Source organism: Panthera leo, chromosome B3, assembly GCF_018350215.1.
Source record: "Panthera leo isolate Ple1 chromosome B3, P.leo_Ple1_pat1.1, whole genome shotgun sequence".
NCBI classification, from domain to species: Eukaryota; Metazoa; Chordata; class Mammalia; order Carnivora; family Felidae; genus Panthera; species Panthera leo.
Genome location: NC_056684.1, coordinates 82228544 through 82242927, shown reverse-complemented (window position 1 = coordinate 82242927; position 14384 = coordinate 82228544). Strand labels below are relative to the sequence as shown.

General features: G+C 37.1%; 1 protein-coding gene across 1 annotated transcript in view; it reads right to left on the bottom strand.

The window, feature by feature from the left end:
* Nucleotides 1-14384, bottom strand: part of NPAS3 (neuronal PAS domain protein 3) — an 867685-nt gene that overhangs the window by 787445 nt on the left and 65856 nt on the right. The gene's annotated exons all lie outside the window — the stretch shown is intronic.

The window sequence follows — 14384 nt, the reverse complement described above, 5'->3', positions numbered from 1 at the left end:
ACTCTCAGCACAAGTTAGTTCAGCCTCCCCAAGTACTGTTAAAAATATGTATATTGCTTCTGGGAGATCTACTGCCCCTTGTAAATTCACATATTAAAGGGTAGCATAGAAGGGAAAGGAATCTGTAATAGAGTCATTTATAGCCAAGCACTAAATCATATAATACAGAAAACAAATGTAGATGGTTTGGAGGGTGGGGGTATATATATTACCTCTCTTCAATGAACATTCATAAAATAAAATGGATCTCCAAGCTGCCAAAATTAAGTGGAAGCTGGGCTACTAGAATATCAAAGACAAGGAAATAAAAAGAGAAAGAGAGAATGAGAGAAAGAGAGAGACCAACTTCACCTAATCTGAATAAGTAGTTAACCAGGTATTCAATATTTGAGAGCTTTGTAAGATAAAATTTTTTTTGACAATCCTGAAACTCATTACACCAATACATATCTCCAGGAGAGAGAGAGAGAGAGAGAGAGAGAGAGAGAGAGAAAGAAAGAGAGAGAGAGAGAGAGAGAAACCTACAAAAGGAAAAAAAAATCCTGGAAAATCAGGGAAAAAAATGAATACACTCCACTTCTCCAACTTTGCCAATGATTCCTATTCCTCCTGACTCGGTGCCCAAACACGTCTTTCTCTGAACTTCCTTGCTATTTTGCCAAAAGAGAAAACTTATTTTCCATCTATGTAAACTCCTAGGAGAGGAGGGAGCAGGAAGACTACACAATTCAGCCCAAGAAAAATAGAGCCCTTGTGCATATCTCCACGTGTCTGGCAGTGACCGGATCCCCTGCCAACGCTGGTGGTCTGGGCTGGAGGCTATGATCTGACCTAGGACTTAGAAGCATTTTGCTAACCTTCCTTTGCTGGGTCAACTGGAGAAAATGATACTCTTAACAGGCAGGAAGGAAGGGCATGAAGCACATCACATTTAACACCACTCCTTTCCCTGAGCTGGCAGGTCCTAGAGAGTGCCTGGAATTTAGCTGCTAAAGATTAAGCCTTGCTAGACTCTATAATGAGAGGAACAGTCTCTGTGATACAGAGGGAAAAGGGAGAAAAGTCACAGGAAAAGGATGAGAAACTCTGAGTTCTGGATTCAAGAAGCCAAATCTATTTTTATCTACATGAAATGTTAATTAACAAAATCAATCAAAAAGGTAGAAGAGAGACTAAACATATATTTAAACTGGCTGTTTAATGAATCAGTATACTATAGCTAACAGGAAGACTCTAAAGTACATGTGAGTGAACTGGAAGCAAGAGTATAAAGAAGGACAAGTTCATTGTGAGGAAGAACTAAAATGGGGACAGGTGAGATTGATTATAGATTTACATTCCTCCTTAGCTCTTCAGAAAAATGCGAAAACACAGCAAACAAAACAAAACAAACAAATACTGTGAACAGAGACGAATAAAAAAAATGAAAAAAAAAATCAATTAGACCACTGTTGGCATGTAGCCTCCATTAACATACAAGTGAATTCTGCCCAAACAAGTAACATGAACAGATGTTAACTGAATAGCTACCACTGGTCAAAATTGTGTTCAAGACGATGAATACAGCAAGGACCATAGAGTCCTTGCCCTCTGAAAACTTATATGCTGGTTGCAAAGGAAGACAGTTGATTATTGTATACCTAAAACTAAGCAAGATAAGAGGCACACAGAAGCGTCAGATCTAAGCTTGAGGTGTCCAAGAAAATGTCCCAGAGAGCATCATCAAGGCCGAGACCTGACAGTTGAATAGGAGCCAGCCAAAGGACAAGCAGGAAGGAAATGCTCTCTGTTTGCATTAAATAATAGTCATCTGATACAAAACAAATTATTTTGATTTGGCATATACACCTAACCATCTAGAATCAAGACGAGAGCTGAAATCTTTTGTTTGGAGTGGACAAGAGTCTAGCCTGATATTAGCAAAGAAAGTCTTCAGTGAAGACAGGACAAAGGGTTGAAATATCTTATTTTAAATAATCAAATTCTATGTATCTTTTTTTCAGTATTTGGTCAATTTTTTGTGGAACCCACTTGGAAACTCAGAGTCTGAAAGAATTCACTGGTGCCTCCTAGCTTGGCAGACTCGCTCTAACCAATTTTCCTTGCAAGGGGATATCACTCAGTCATTGCCTAGACTGTATGGCTGGAAGTAAAGGAGGTTGGGCAGAAGAACTAACATTTGTTGATCACCTACTGTGTGCTTCATGCCTGATATATTACAAGTACTATATATTGAGTTCTGGCAACAACCTAGCAAGGAAGATCTTGATATTCTCATTTTTCAGATGAGAAAACAAGACTCAGAAACTTAAAGTGCTTTATTCAAGGTCTCACAAAGACCTTTATGCAAACCAGTTTAAGTGTCAAAGCCATAATCCAAAATCAGATTTGTCTGTTCCCAAAAACTTATGCTCAAAACCAATTAAGCTAACTGCGCTCTACTCCGCAAAATTTCAGTAATCACTGCAGAGGTAGCAGCCCCCTCTGTGCTCTGTCTCTTTTTTCTGCTAAGCTTCTTACTTTAAAATCTATGAAGACACATATGGTATTTTTATTAGTGGGCCTGGCAACCCATTTCAACAGAACCTTAGTAAATTTAGAAATGTATCAATAGGTTAAGAATAAAATGGTTTTGAAAGCACAGCTATAAGGTATATTTTAAAGGTAAAACTATATCTCATTTACCATTTAGATTTCAAAAACTTATTAAAAGAGTTCTGCATCCTATCATATTAAAAAGATTAATTTTCTCCACATTTTTTTTCTGCTTACAAAAGTAATGCATGCTCATCATGAAGAGTTTGAAAACTACAGATAAATATAAAGCAATAAAGATCATCATAATCTCAACATTCAAAATTAGTCCATGTGAATATTTTGGTGTATTTCTATATTTCTGTGTGTGTATATATCAATACATGTGCATGTAATTTTTAACTAAGATCAAAACTGTGAATAATGTTTTGAAACTGACTTTCTTTTTCATTTAATATTATACAATAAGTATTTCCCTACCATCTCATAGTATTCAAGAATTAGATTTTCAGTGAATGAATGATATTCTTATCCTATAGGCCTGTGCTGTCCAGTATGGTAGTCATGAACCACATGTGACTATTTAACTATAAGGACTTAAGGATGTGCTAGCATTTTGTCTTGTCTTAAAGATGTACCGAGTCACTCTCCTTCTAAAAATATGTTTTGCCTGAAATTTTTCCACATCATGAATATGTAAGAGCCAAACAGTGTCTTATTCATCTCTGCAGTTCTGCTTTAGTGTCTGACACATAGTAAGTGTTCAATAAATGTTTGCCGAATTGATCTGAACAAATGCCTGTCTGCAACTTACAGGGTAATAAAGGCCAGGCTACCCATGGTGGGTTTTCGTATAATACATAAATATATGCATAATAAACAAACAAATCTAACCTCTCAACTTTAACATAAATACTGTAAACAAACACAAAGTAATATTCAAGACAAAAAAGCTCATATGTGTCAACAATTCACATCAAGATCAGGAAAATACATCTCCCTTAAAACCCCAAAACCACTGAAGGATTTAAATGTCTAATATGAAAAGGATGTATTCCGAATATTCTTCCCATCCACTCTACCAGGGCCACACTCAGGTTATTACAAAACTACAGAATCAATCCACCTTTAGAATGCATGTTTAGAATGTAATAGGAATGACAATAATTGTTAACAGCCTACAGATCTATTTCCAGCAGCAGAAAGCATCAACATATGTATGAAAAAAGGTGATTCTGACTCAAAGTCAAATTAGGAAATAAGATACATAGAAGAAATATGGAGATTAGGTCACACCTTCCAGTGAAAAGAAATATTCATTCCAAAAGTGATGTCATGGGTCAGCTTTGAATCCAAGTGTAAGGTTAACATTTTGTCTCACTGGAAAAAAATGAATTTGACCTTGTAATATTTACATCACACAAAAACTACCCCAGACAGATTTCTTTCTGAAAGCCTTCAGATTGCTTCTTGTCAAACCGTCTGTGTCAGAGATGTGAAATGTGATCTTAACCGGTAGCCATATTTGACGGTGACAACCCAGAAGACAGGACTGAAAAGGGTTTTAGTGTGGCTTCTTTTTTTTTTTTTTTTTTTTTTTCGTAAACTTGTGTTTGCCACTACTTTTATTATGTGTGCCTGGAAGAGTACAGATGTCACTGAGGGCAGCTCTTGGATAGAATTGCTTCCTTTTTTACAAAATTGTTAACAGTCTTGGATTAAAAATTTAAAGGCAATAGATTCTGTTAGCACTCAGAAAAGCAGAGTCAATTCTTTACTAAAACATGGTAACTTACTGTAAAGCAACCCCAGACAAAAAAGATTTTGAGTATGACACTGGCAAATAAAATAAGCTATCATAGGAAATATATTTTGATCAACAGTAATAATAATAATAATTCTATTATATTAATTATATTAAATATATAATATATATTATATAAATAATATATATTATATAAGTGATATATTATTATATAAATAATATATATAACATATTTATTACATAAATAATATACATTAAATAATGTATTATATAAATAATAAATATATAATAAAATATATTAATTATATTATAATAATTATATATATAGATACTTTTAGGAAGAATAGCAGAGGTTTTTTAAATGTTTATTTATTTTTGAGAGAGCGAGACAGAGCATGAGCAGGGGAGGGGCAGAGAGAGGGAGACACAGAATCTGAAGCAGTCTCCAGGCTCTGAGCGGTCAGCACAGAGCCTGATGCGGGGCCTGAACTCATGAGCTGTGAGATCATGACCTGAGCCAAAGTAAGGCGGGAGCTCAACCGACTGAGCCACCCAGGTGCCCCAAAATATATTCTTTAGTCCTTTAAACACTGGTAATTATGGGAAGGAAGGCATTGCAAGGTTTATTGATATGCAGTGATTAGACTATGAAGAGCGTTTTCTTATACAAAAGTAATATTTTAAAAATCTCTAAAAATGTGATATTTCTAACAACTTTAGTGGAAATGCCTTGTAGGATATTCAAGAGGCTTATATATACTTTTGTTTCATCTTCAAAGAGTATGCTCCCATGCATTCTAGTATTTTGTACTGAATCCTAATCTCCATCTTCATTATTTTCCTATAGACGTGAGAAAATTTATGCCTTATATTTTGTAACCTAATATAAATATTCCTATTAAAGGCCAAACTATGCCTATTTTTTATTTTTTTAATGCTTATTTATTTTTGAGAGAGAAAGAGATAGAGCGCAACTGAGGGAGGGGCAGAGAGAGAGGGAGGCACAGAGTACGAAGCAGGCTCCAGGCTCCCACCTGTCAGCTCAGAGCCCAACGCCGGGCTCGAACTCACTTACCATGAGATCATGACCTGAGCCAAAGGTGAACACTTAACTGACTGAGCCACCCAGGTGTCCCCAAACTATACCTATTAAAGGTAATTCCTCTGACATGCTTAAAATTTGGCAAGTGAGCAGGAGGCTATAGAAAAGAGGCAGCTAGATAAATGAGGTAGAAAAAGTATGGGGTCAGGGTCTGACACACCCCTGGTTTGAAAGTCAGTTCAGCTTTCTGTGACTTTGGACATATTACTGAACTTCTGCAAGTCTTCATTCAGTCCTCATCAGGGCACCGGAGATGATGATACCTACCTTGATGTGTAATTTCACGGACAGCTCTTTATATGCATAAAATATGTGTTCTTAATAAGTGGTAACAACTATGGTGTATTACCCCTCCTCCTCCTATGATTCTATCATTCCTTATGACAAGAACCTAAGTGGCCAACGCATGTGATACAGTCACTGTCATAAAATACTACAGTTTTTATTATACTTATTATATCAAAGAATAAATTTTGCATAAAGTCTAAAGTACTGGGGGAACTCAGAGAAGAGACAATAACATGAGACTGAAAATATCAGTGAGAACTTCAGTGAGAAAGGACACAGTCTTTGTTTTAAAAACCAGATAGGGACTGGGAAGACTGGAAGGCTGGAAGAGCGGGGGCACAGGTGTGAAAAATCCCTGAATACTAAAACCCCGTACCTATGTCTGGAGGCTGGTTTTGACCCCTTGGGCCATTTGTGACTCCTGACACACAAGAAATATACATATATGGAGAAAACCAGAGAACCACTCACTCAGGTGAGGGTAATAGTAAAAATAACTACCTCTTTCTGAGCAACTGCTCTGTGCCAATTACCCTCTGTGTCTCAATTTCCTCTTCTATAAAATGGCGGTAATAGTTTTTTTTTTAATTGAAGTAGAATTAACATACAATATTATATTAGATTTAGATGTACAACATATTGATTCAACAGTTCTATACGTTCCTGAGTGCTCACTACGGTAAGTGTAGTCACCATCTGTCACCATAGGATATTACTGCAATATTATTGACCAGATTCCCCATGCTGTACTTTTCATCTCCATGACTTACTTATTTTACAACTAGAGGTTTGTACCTCTTAATACTTTTTATCTGTTATATCCATCCTCGCACCCACTTCTGATCTGGCAACCATCAATTTGTTCTCTGTATTTAAGAGTCTGGTTTTTGGTTTATTTGTATCTTTCTTTGTTCACTTAATAGTTCTTAATTCAGGAAAAGCACTTAGGACATTGCCTAAGACTAGGACTAGCACTCAAACATTGGCTTTGGCTTTGGTGATGAAAACAGTAATGTAGTACCAGGCCCCATGTGATGTACTCTCCTTTCACGGCATCATCTACTCCTAACATTAACCCTGCAACTCACAGAGTGACATACTGGAGGTGGTGGGGTGGAAAGAATTGAACAGAAAAACACTGGACTTGTTAAAGTATTCACTGTGATTTGGGAATGACCACTATTTATAAAGGGTTGGTCTGGCAGGAGCAGGGTAGTTGGGAAGCACAATAGGAAGAGATTCTCATGCAGGCAATGCCGGGCTTAAGGGCACTTTCCAGGTGGTAGATGTGGGGTGGAGAGAAAATACTTCTGACCCAAAAAGGGGGGCGGGAGCATAATTTATTGTCATTGGCCGTATAGTTCACCAACACTTATCAAGTGCTTAAAATAGGCCAAGAAGTGTGTTGGTTTTGATTCTAAGTATTTCATTTAATTATCCCAGCATTATTCTGGGGTGGGTCGTTATCATTTGCATTTTGCAGGTGAGTGAACCGAAGCTAAAATTTACATCCCATGCCCAAGGTCATACAGCTGGTCAGCAGTGGGACTAAGATTTGAACTCGGATTTGTCTGATCCAAGAACCAGCACGTGTGGCCTCTAAACTATGCCACAGCTCTCACATGGCTATGCTTAAGATGATAAATTTGCTGTCTGGTTATAAAAATTAATTGATATTGATTTTTTTTTATTCTTCAGAACGCATCTCTTTGGTATCTGAAGTTTTACTCTATACTAGATATTGTCAAGGCATATCCATTTTTAACAAAGAATGCAAATCCAATTGTCAATCGTTGATATTTTGCAAGGGATAATGTTACCAACAAGACATCTGAAAAATCTGTCAAGATATGCAAATAACATCCGTGAAGTTATTCATGAAAATCACCTTATTAATGAAAATAATGATTACTCCTTTTTTTCCTTGGGACCAGATTTGTAATCAGACAGAAGAGAGACTCGGATAAAGGAAAAGCAAAAGAAGTTTCTGTACAACAAAATGAAAAGTTAATTTCGTGAAACCAGCTGTTTTAAACAGGGTTGTTTTGAAGACATTGTTCATATCTATTCAAATAGACCCCAGCCCGACCAAAATGTTAATCTGTCACTCCTAACTGATCCTTTACAAAGCCTCAGACCACTGCTTACAAAGGGAATGCAGTTTATTACAGTTGTTGCACTCCAAATGAATATTGATTTCAATCTCAGAATTGCTACGAGAGGACTTGCATCAATTACACAGAACATCAGAGTCATAACGCAAGTCACCTAGTCCCAGTGAGGCACGCAGCAGATCAATCCCTCACTTTCACACACCTTTGAAGAGACACCAGCTACCATGAGCTTCCTTTATCTAAACCTTAAAATAAGCCATGCAGTGCAAAAGGGTGATAGAAAAGGGAACCATCCCCAGTTGTTAAAAAGCATAGGCTACCGGCTACCATCAGAAAGCCATTATAATTACTCCTTTTCAAGTGGGCTGTGTTAATACAAATACAAATGAGGGGGTAAAAAAATGAAGCCTTAATGGCAGCATTATGAGGGGAGGTTTCTCCTTTACATTATTTATTTATTCAATGGAAAATTATTTGGCAATTATGATAAAGCAACGAGACGACAATGACTTTTCTTTGAATCACTAATTACAATGCTGATTGCCTGTGGAGTGAGATGTGCAGTTATGGTCAAACAAGAACTTTCATTGTGCTGAACAGCTTGGGCTGGCCTGACACCTGGGTGGGGAGGGGAGGGTATGACTCAGGCACACTTCACTAGTAAAATCAGACTCATTTGTATTCAGCAAAATTCTAACGCAACGTTATTAATCTGGGCAAGATACTACTGCAACCAGTAATCTTAACAGATTTCTTTTTTAAAGAAGGAAAATCCGAGTTCCAAAATGAATAGCCATATGAAGTCGAAGAGTATACTTGAAACATATCAAATGGCTTTTCACGTGAAACTTATTTTTTATAAGTTTGCACTTCTTGTGTTCTTACATTTCTCTACAAGCTACCTTTATGTACACACAAACGTCAAAGAAATGTCACCTTCTTAACTCAACATAAGTGCTCTTTAAACACAGACAATTTCTCTTCAATAATGGCAGAAATGTCTTACAATTAATCGTGAAGAGGAAATTGCTTTTCTTGTAATGAATTCAGTGCTTTGAATTTTAGTAACTAAAGTTATGGTTTTCCCAATAACACTGAAATGGTCATCTTTTTCCAAAAGGAGAAATATATTTCTTATATTTGCAACTTGTTTATGTTCTAAAAAATCAATTAAATTCATAAAGTTAAAGGAGAAGATATGCCTTAAACTGGTAGCATTCATCGTTAGGAAATGCATTATTCTGAAAGATTCAATCTCTCACAGAATGATAAAATGCTGATATTGGAAGAGAATGGAGGTCATCTACCCCCCATCTAACTTGGAAATTCCCTCCACAATATCTCTCAGAGAATCCTGCCTTTGCCAAGACTTGGAGAAGAGATGTTTACCACCTCGAAATGCAGATTATCCCACTTCTGAAGGTCAGTAAAAATCTAAAGGCCAGACTGGCCTTCCTATGACTTCTACCCCTATAACCCATTCTAGAGTATCACAGAATCAATCCGTCCCTCTTCCAAGCAATCCCTTCTAAATATTTTAAGACAGCTATCATGCCTCCTTCAAAGCTTCCATTTTTCCCAACTTATTAACTCTAGGTTCTTCAAGCTAGTCCCAATGTGCCTTTGTGTCTATCCTCCACAATCTTTCCGCCTTAACACATGTTAGGAGGAAAAACAAAATAATATATACCAGATGTTGTCAAATAACCCAAGTGTAGTAGGACCAGTTTCTTTCCCATCCCTATTTCTAAAGCCACGATAGAAGCATGAACCATATTTATCTCATAGGTAACTAAAACCTCTAGGTCAATGTTATACAAATGATTTTTAACAAAAGTATAAGTTTAATGAACTTTACATCCATTGCTCTTAGATTTCATTTTCTTACTCCATTACTAACCCTGGAGAAACCCATTCCTTAAATCTCTCCAATCCTTAGTTTCCTTGTGTACAAGATGCTCAGCACAGCAAATTCTAAACACGCACTAGCTACCACTTATTAAGTATTTGTCAAGTGCCAGGTACAGTGCTAAGGGCCCTGTGTGCACCGCACACAAACAGGTAATATTGCTTCCATTGCACAAATGCAAACCAAAGGCACAGAGAAGTTCAGTAATTTGCTCAAGGTCACTCAACTAGTGACAGAGCCAGGTTTGACTTTAGGCCATCCCTACGACCATGCTATCAGTGACCATTTTTCTTTTATAACTGGTAAAGCATCAATAAATGGACCTGTGATAAAATTGTTGAATAGAACAAGATTAAAACAGTGTCTACAAGGGTGCCTGGGTGGCTCAGTCGGTTGAGCGTCCAACTTTGGCTCAGGTCATGATCTCACGGCTTGTGAGTTCGAGCCCCGCATCGGGCTCTGTGCTGACAGCTCAGAGCCTGGAGCCTGCTTCCCATTCTGTGTCTCCCTCTCTCTCTGCCCCTAGCCCATTCGCATTCTGTCTCTGTCTCTCTCAAAAATAAATAAACATTAAAAAAATTTTTAAAAAGTGTCTATATATCAGCCTCCAGTTTGATTAATTTATCTTATGGAGACCATTTATTCAAAAATCCTCACCACACAATGTATATATCCATAAAAAGACCACAATTATGACATAAGATACACTCTCAAAGACTTACGCAAACTAAGTTAAACCACGCCTTGGGAATTTCACTCATCAACAGATTCAGTAATCATATTTTTTACAAAGAATGTGAGGTGAGCTTAGCATCCTGGCTGTCATCTAATGACTACTGTTTTTTCCCAAGTGCTGTTAACTCATCCATTTAGAAGTTCCTATCCTGGAATGGGTTTAAGTTTAGGCATCCACTTTATTCAGAATATCAGGATATTGATTCATTTCTTCCTTTCTTGGTTTTTCCAAACATTTCCAAAAGTAGTTCCACAATACCAACAGAAAATTCCTTTAATGCAACGGATGAATCTGTACCATTTTCAAACAGCTTTTAAACTAGAATCTCTACACCTACTTCAGGTTTCCAGGTTCCTTTTAGTTATGGTTGTGCTGCCATTTACACTTTGAAGAATCATTATTCTTTACAGAGAAAACAGAAATTAAAAACAATTTACTAGTGTTTCTCTTTTGTTGTCTTTTAACATTATACCATCTGTTCCAAACAACGCAAATCGGCAAATATTTACAGAGCACCTAGAATGTGGAAATATATTTGATGAGAATGAAAGGAACACAAAAATGACACAGTATACTTAAAAAATGTGGAAGGAAAGTCAGAGAGGGAGACATGGTCAAGTATAATGCAAAGAGAACTGAACACATAGGACAGCAAACAAGCTGTATGGGATCCCACAACTAAACAATGAGCTAGAACTTTTATTTTCCCTCTTTTTATGTTTCCAAACATAACTAAGTCTTTTTTCATAATCCTATATTTTACATGTGTACTTTGAAAACTCATGTGTGATATTTTTTGGGTGACCATTCTCTTCTTTGGAGTCATCTATTATTGTCAGAATGTTATTATTAGGACTTCCCATACCAATGGCTCATCTTCACTCAATCACTCTGATTCGTTCAATTCTTCACTAGTTACAGAAATTTACTGGGTCTACCAAATACCAGAAATTCCTTCAGTGTCCGGAGTCACTGAATCACACATATGCAATGTGAGCAGGGAGGGGCAAAGGGAGACGGATAATCCCAAGTAGGTTCTGTGCTGTCAGCGCAGAGCCCGATGCAGGACTCGATCTTACAAACTATGAGATCATGACCTGAGCCAAAATCAAGAGTCGGACACTTAACCGACTGAGCCACCCAAATGTCCCCACCTATAATGTTTTTAGATTCTTTACTATGGGTCAAGTGATGCAAGACCACCTTAATTAAAGGAACTAAAATCGTTAGATTTTCAAAGATCTGCTCCCTGAAGTCTCAGATTACCGTTCGATGTACAGTCTTCACAAGCCAATTACTCCACTGTTCCCTCAATTATTGGAGGGATTTTTTAAAAGACAAATCATATTTTTTTCAGAATCTTGGCAGATCATTTATAGAGATGAAAGTACCCAGCATGGCTATGCCCATCTCAATGGCAGTTTTATAATCTCAATAATTAAAGCAGAGTCTCTATCATCCATTTTGAAAGGTCACCAACTACTTCTAATTATTTCATCCACACCCAAATGTTTTCTATTGAAATGTATGTTTTGCTGCTTCTGGCGTTTAAAAGTAGTACTTAATAATAAGTACTATTTTCATTTTCAAAGCAATAGATGGTTACTATTGAAACATGTGAAAATAAACAAAAGCAGAAAAAAAGAATTCTTTAAAATGTTAGTGCCTGGGGGTATTTTCTTTAATATTTTTTGCTATATTTCCTCCCTGAATATATGTAGATATGTACTAGAATGCACACATATGTGTCTATGTAGGCACATATATCTTCTGTGTGTACATGTGTGTACTGTTTGTATTACCCATGTGATAGACAGTGAATCCTCTCTGTATTATTTCTTAAATAAATCTGTTTAAATTTAAATGAAAAACATTTTTTTTAACCTGTTTCTGGCAGTGGGAAAGTCTTTCCATTGTCAGACCTTACCCTTAGACCCTGGCCCAAGATTTGTTCACAGCCTTTATGCCATAATTAATTTTCATCCTAAAAATCTATGCCCAGCATATAGATATCTGGCCATATTGACCTCATTCCCATTATCATGTCCTGCTATGGCTTCCAGAGAATTTCCAGGGTCTTCATTCACTCTTTTTCATTAATCAAATATTAATTGTATTTTTTGCTTATTTTGTTTCTTCTCTCTTTTTTTTTTTTAATGTTTATTTATTTCTGAGGCAGAGAGAGACAGAGCATGAGTGGGGGAGGGTCAGAGAGAGAGGGAGACACAGAATCAGAAGCAGGCTCCAGGCTCTGAGCTGGCAGCACAGAGCCTGAAGCGGGGCTCGAACTCACGGACCGTGAGATCATGACCTGAGCCGAAGTCGGACGCTCAACCGACTGAGCCACCCAGGCGCCCCTGTTTCTTCTCTCTTTACCAGCCTCAAATCTCAACGTAAAGCCCTTTGGGCCCTAACAATGAATCCCTTGTCCAGCCCATCCTTCCCAGTCCTGAAAAGTGGAAAAAGAGATAAAGATACTACCTATATTTCAAGCCTTGTAAGTCTGTTCCAGAACTCTGAAGACACATTCTCAGGCCCTTATAATCATCTCTCCTTGACATGCACTCATCAATCCCCAGCTTCAATGAGATTTAACAGACCAGCCATCAATTCTAATATTCTCAACTCCAGAATGTGATGGACCGCTGATGAAGTCATTTCAGGAGTACCTACGATCTCTTTCCACTTCTCAAGAGTGACTGTATCTGGAATCACTCTATGGGATTTCTCTGTGAACACTGCTCACTGTCCAGCACAGGACAGAGCAATGCTTCTTCAGAAGTCCCCACTTCATGGTCCAGGAGAATATCTCACATCTGCTGAACAGCTCTGAAGGGACAGAACAGTCTCCTCTCTTCTAGGGGGGGAATCAAATTTCTACACTCACCAACCTCTCGATGGTGGATTACAACTGCTCTCTGATTCTCATTTCTTCAATTTGCCCTGATCAAAAAATAATCTAAGAATAAATATTATCACCCAGATATCTAAAACACAAAATCTTTTCTCCAGAATCCAACAAGTTATTCACTAAAAAGAACAGAGATAATTTTTTATTTTAACATACTAAGCTGTGACTGTACACCAGTTAGTCATTTAATATATGTTACCTATCACATTAAAGAGACTATAGTTTTTTTTTTAATTCTTTTTTTTAAAGAGAGAGAGAGAAAGTGTGTAAGCAAGAGAAGGGCAGAGGGAGAAAGAGAACCTTAAGCAAGCTGAAATCAAGAGTCAGATACTTAACTGAGTCACCCAGGTGCCTGTGAGTAGTTTATTTTAAACTGAGGATACTAATTACAAATATATCTCTATAACCTTAACAGGAACAAAAAGCAAATATATATATCTCTACAACTATTCTTTATATCTATTTTTATGAAGGTTTTTTTTTTAGTTTATTTATCTATTTTGAGAGAGAGAGAGCACAAGCAGGGGAGGGGCAGAGAGACAGAAAGAATCCCAAGCAGGCTCAGCACTGTCAGTGCAGAGCCTGACGTGGGGCTCTATCCCATGAACTGTGAGATCAAGACCTGAGCCAAAGGCAAAAGTCAGAAGCTTCACCAACTGAGCCACCCAGGCACCCATCCATCTTTTTTTAATACGAAAATCATGATGTTATGAAACACAGTCCTTAAATAACCTACTCTAGAAATAAGCAGTATTAGTCCCTCTGTCCCTTATCTATGTCTGTGCCATAAAATGTATAATCATATCCTTGCAAAAATAACATGACAATGTGCTTTTTAATATTACGCAAAAATTAACATTTTCCCTTTTTTTCCTACTATAAACAAAATTATGGGGGTATTTTTTTTAACATTTGCTTTTCTGATTTGAGTAATGGCTTACAGGAAATAAGCAGTAAGATCAACTCCACTTATCCTGTACTGAAGATGTTTCACATTGATTTTGTGTGTATGTTTCACTTGAAT